Here is a 6,000-nt window from a genome sequence, read left to right on the forward strand (position 1 = left end):
CTTGTTTGTTTGTTTGTTTGTTTTAATAATTACATGGATTTCACAGTCAGGTTTTCTAACTCTTACGTAGAAAAATAAAGTAAAAACTGATCAGATGACATTGTTAAAGGAAGCAAATGCCACTGCAGTACTGAACAAGAGGATTCCAGTTTTACTTAAAAATCCTAACTACAGCTATATGTAAATATCCTCATGCATGTTTGTCAGTGCTTAGGGACAGACTGGTCATGATACACGAGAATATTAATAGCCACCTCTGGAAAGTTAGGTTGGGGGGGGAAACAATTACATAGCTCTAGTACTTCTGTAATAAAAACTACCTTATGTATGAACACCAGAGACAGTGTGTATGTCGACAAGACTAAGCTGAAGACTCAAGCATTTGAGCTTCTTTTCCAGGCAAACATACCGCAGAATCTCACAGAAATCTACTTTTGTGCAGAAATAAAACTTGGTGATTCTTAGGGTTTTACCTACAAAATTTAGAAATGTTGTTGCTTTAGGAAGTAGCAAAAACTGTGTGAAGAAGCACAAAAAGGAAGACATAGTTACTTACAGATTATATGATGAATTCTGTCCACATAAAGAAATAGCTTTCTAATGCCCTAAAACAAATGAGCAAGAGGAAGAGGAGGAAGAGGAGGCCCTCACAGGAAGGGACGTTTTCATCTCACTTTACAGAGGCTCAAAGAGGTCACACAGCTTTCCCACAGGAGATGAGTAGTGGAGCTAACTCTGTGCTGAAAATCATAAACTCAGTAAAGAAGCAGGGTAGAGTGTGCAGAAACACAGGAGAGATGAGAAAGGGGAAGCATATGGATACCTGACTTTGTACCAAAAAAGTACCCCGTGCAGGGATTTTCACTCTTGGCCAACTTTTTTCTACTCCTCTCCCTGAGCCTTAAGTATCTCTGTAGCTTTCGAGCACTGGAGAAACCAGCATAGTACGCTCAACGTCTAAGATGACAGAACTACAAACACTGATTAATCCAATCAGACTTCTGTGAAGTCCTTTTAAAAGATCAGTCTCGACAATGTTCACTTAGACATTTAGTAAACTATGAACCACAGCAACAAGAAAAGGAATGTGCCCCTACTATGTACTACACCTACATAAAAAACGTCTTTAAGACATAAAGACTGCAATAAAGCCTTCATATTCCTGGCCTGGGGCGGGGGGGGGGGGGGTGGAGGAGGAGAGTGCAAAAGAAGCAAACTAACCTGTCAGGGTATCAAGTCTACGTTCAGTAATCAATTGATAACCGCTACTGTCCGAATTTCTGCGAATACAATTACAAAGTGCCACCTTAGCAATACTGAGGGCGGCAGACACTGGCGGGTTACCTACTGAACAGCCGCCCCCACCACCTCCCTCTTAGTTGCTGGCGTAACCCACTCCCCATGATTCAGTTGGAAAAGCCAGAAAAAAACCCAGCCTCCCCTCCCTTGCAGCTCCAGCACAGGCATGTGACACAAACCTGCCTCTGGGACTGACAGGAAAGGGTGCTTGGCAACCTTAAAGAAAGATCTTCCCCCCTTAAGAACAGAGGCATGCTTTTGTACATGGTTGTGTCAAGACATGAGGTTTTAACAGGCATTTTAGATGAGGATGAGGTACATCTGAAGACCACCAATGCGTTAGGTGTGATGGAATATAGCTGTGGAAAGCACCTGGGGCCTGGCTGTACTTCTGAAATAAAGCCGGTGTGGCAGCCACGGAGCCTGAGGAGGGGTGGTCCTCAGATCTCTGTTCGAGAAAGAACTTACTGATCAGTTGCAACGAGCACAGGTAGCTGACAGCCCCCAGCTGCAAACAATCCACGGCAGCAATAGCGCAGAGGACAAGCACTTCCGGAAGTGCTGGCTAGTGACTGAGCACGGTGGGACACCAGGACTCAGTCATTTCTGCCAAACATGGGACTCCTCTATGGAATATATTTTCATTAGAGCTCCCTGTTAAGCTGGTTCTGAGTTTCTCACGTGGCCTCGGCGGAGTCTTATGCTCTTGCTACCTAATCCTTCCTCCTTTCCCCCCAGGAATCAATCCCTTACTTCAGCACTTTGCATTATATGAAATAAACATCTTTATTATTTAAGTCACTATCAAAATTATATTACCAGCAGCCCAAATCATCTTAACTGATCAACTGGAAAAACAGCCATATGGTACCTTGTGTTGAGGCAGTGAATTTCCCTTTATTACGCAGAGTCTTCAATGAGGGACACTTTACTAGGATGAGAGTTGACTGTAATAAGCAAGTTAAACCCATCCTCTGGATGTTTATTTAATGGGGGCATTACAAACAAAGGCTTCTACAGAAAGCTGATATAATTTTATAGATATTTGGAAGCATATCAAACAAGCCCTGTTTTGAACAGTCAGTAGCAATTAGAGGAAGAAGTGAGAAACCAGCAGGGTAGAACACTTGAGCAGCAGTCATGAAAAGACCCAATATCAAGGTCATCTGAACCAATAGCTTTAACAGCATTCACACTTGGCTGCACCTGGAGTACATCACTGGCTCTGACAGATTTGAAATGTAGCCGACCAAAGAATTTCTTGCAACCAACAACATAGAAGGGCTCTGGGTGAATAATTCTACCTAATGGAGATACACAGTCAAAAACAATAGGAAACCTCTCTTGAACACAAGGAATTTAAAAAAAAATTTTTTTTCCACACAGAAGGGGAATAAGGAGACAGGCATTGATGGACCAACTTTGTTTTTCCACCTAAGCTTGAAAATCCATTTTAAAAAAAGCAAAGAGCAAGTATGTTCTAAAAGAATACTGAGAAAGTCAGCAAAACGTTTATCTCCCTCTCCCCTCCCTTCCTGTAACCCAAGGGCTCCTCCCTTAATAAAAAAATGGCAATTCAGGATTTCCTGGTGTATTGATTGGGGGAAAAATCTATAATTAAGTGGAAAGATGGAAGAACTGGTCCCCTGTCTTTATGCTGACCCCTCCACCTCACTTCTCAAGTTCTGCTGAAGCTGGTCAGCGTCATGCAAGTCCATAAAACCACCGGAGTCTCTGACACCTCCTCGCCTAGCACACAAACCATAGTAAAAGCACTGCTCACCACCACATGTAAATGTCACCCGTGAGGCCCCTTCTCTTACTGCAAACTTGTGTTTTCTTCAAGCCCTTCCAACAGGGTAAAATGTCTGCAATGATGTTTACCCAGCTTACGTGAAGTCCATCCCATCATCCAAAGCTTGCAATGTGTGGTGAACTTTCAGCAGTAAGTGTACTACAGATGTGCTTTGGGGTCCTAATTAAAATTTAGATTGGAACCCATTTCTCATATTCACCAAAATCCCACTGAAGCCTAAGCTAATTGATTTTAGGACTGGGTTCCATGAGGGCCCATATGCTATTTTACATCAATGTTTTAATGTTCTCAGGAATCAATAAATGTGGCCTTGTCACATCTGTTCCCAGTATTTGTTTTTGTTCCATATGTAGGCCATTCCTATGACACACACCCTTGTGCACAGTGCCTTCCTGCAAAGCACCATGCATCAATCCATTTCAACTTGACTCTCTCACGGATGAGTGACGTTAACTCTCTGTTAACTAAAGGGAATATGAGTTTTCTGCTTCTGGGAGAGTCCCCGCCTTACTTATCCCTCAACTTCTATTGTACAGACTTACACATGTGTTGGTGTACAGTTTGGCTGAGAACACACAGCCTGCACCAGACCCCTGAGTCCTCCAGACCTCACTCTGTCATCCAGAACTCAGAAGATGATCCATTGCAGAATAGGAAGAGTGAGCTGAATTTACTGTTCCTGTCAACGAGGGAAAAGATCTACCCCTGCTTTTTGGAGGATACTGGCTGCTGACCCCATATTCAAGCATAACCTAACAGTTAAGGGTGAAGCCTTAGGAGTCAATAAGGCCAGCACAGGAGTCTCAGTTCAACCACTTGCTATCAGTTATGTGAATTCGAGGAAGTCATGTGTAGGCCCTGAGTCTTGGTTTCATGAGCTGCAAAAGATGATGATTTCAATTGCCACTTCATGAAGATTAACCCATAAACATAGAGAGCACCCAGGATAAAAGAACATTATACTCAATAGTTTTGTAAAACAGAAAATAGTTTGGAAGATGATGGTAACACTCAGGCCAATCCAACCTAATTGTCACTTGCACAAATTATCAATTTTAAATAATAGCAAGGAATTCCCCAAACATGGTAGTTTCGTTGTGGCAGATGTTTCCATGGAACGTGGAAACATGGAACGTACACTTGTCAGGTCTACCTGTGGAACCTGCATCCTCCTGACCTCTCTCTCTGTATGTCTGCTCATTCTTCTCCCTCCACACACTGCCTTTTGCTATTTTTCCACACACATGGTGGATGACAGGTGATTCCATAGCATTCTGGTTTACGTGACATCTGCTCATAACATCATTCTAGGTTGAGCTAGTTTCCAAGTTTCTCCCTCTGTAAGAGAAGATGTGACCGGTCCAGTTTGGATCAGGTGTCCACTTATGGCCCAGTCAAGAGTTGTGGGAGGACTGGTGGTAAGAGGGTCCTCTGACAAAAATATACCTGCTAGCACCACCCCATCCCTATATTTGAGAGGAAGTTAACTTCAGAGATGAAGGACCTCAGGGACTACACTATTAAATTGCTTTTCTTACAAAGAAAGCCCATATATATCTATCATTTTATAGATCTAGCTAGCAGCTCTAGTTGTCATGTAGAGGCCACCACACTTCTTTTTAGGCATTTCCTTAAAATATGAGCATTTTCATACTACCTAGAGAAACAACTCATTGGTATATCCGTTATTATCACTTATTTAACCTACCCCACATCTGCAAAGTTTGATAAGATCATCTGATGAACAGTATCTGCTTCTAACGAACTTTCACAACCATTGTTCCAAGATCAGTACTCACAATATTTATATCGTAACTTCCCAAGCCTATTCTTTGCAAAATCTGAAACTGTTCTATTAATAAACTTCACGTTTAAAATAAGACAACTCCTATCACTTAGATTTATCTGCCTGCCAAACACCTTTGCATGAAACTTAGTTTCATTACCCTATTATCATGTTTAGGTATTAACATATTAGCACTAAAAATGTATGTTCAGTGTCACACTTGAGATTTCGGTAAGACAAAGTATTTCTTGGAACTTTCTACTTTCCATATCATCTTAAACCACAAAGAAATTGATTAAGGGTAACTCTCTCGAATACAACATAGTTTTTTTTTTCTTATTTACCACAGATCTAATTCATTGTCATATCTCATTCATTTATTATTTTTTTTTAAATTTTTTTTTCAATGTTTATTTATTTTTTGGGGGACAGAGAGAGACAGAGCATGAACGGGGGAGGGGCAGAGAGAGAGGGAGACACAGAATCGGAAACAGGCTCCAGGCTCTGAGCCATCAGCCCAGAGCCCGACGCGGGGCTCGAACTCACGGACCGCGAGATCGTGACCTGGTTGAAGTTGGACGCTTAACCGACTGCGCCACCCAGGCGCCCCTCATTCATTTATTATTGATGAGTTATCTCAATGTATCACTTTACTATACTGAGCCCCCGCGCGGGGCTCAAACTCAAGAACCACGAGATCATGACCTGAGCTGAAGTCGGATGCTCAACAGACTGAGCAACCCAGGCGCCCCATCCTAGCTTTCTTGAATCGACATGTAACGTTAACATGTAATTTTAAGGTGAACAACACGTTGACCTGATACACTCACACGTTGCAAAATGATCAGCACCACAGGATCGCTAACACTTCCACCAGGTCACATCATTACTATTTCTTGTGGTGAAAACATTTAAGACGCACTCTTTTAGCAACTTCCAAATATATAATGCATTATTAACTATAACTAATAGTTATTAGTACATCAGATGTACATTAGATCCTCATAATTTATTTACCTTATAACTGTAAAGTTGTACCCTTTGACCAACATCTCATTTCTCCTACCTTGAAGAGTTTATAGACACCTTGTCGTCCCTA

This window comes from Prionailurus viverrinus, chromosome X (assembly GCF_022837055.1).
Source record: "Prionailurus viverrinus isolate Anna chromosome X, UM_Priviv_1.0, whole genome shotgun sequence".
Taxonomy (NCBI): Eukaryota; Metazoa; Chordata; class Mammalia; order Carnivora; family Felidae; genus Prionailurus; species Prionailurus viverrinus.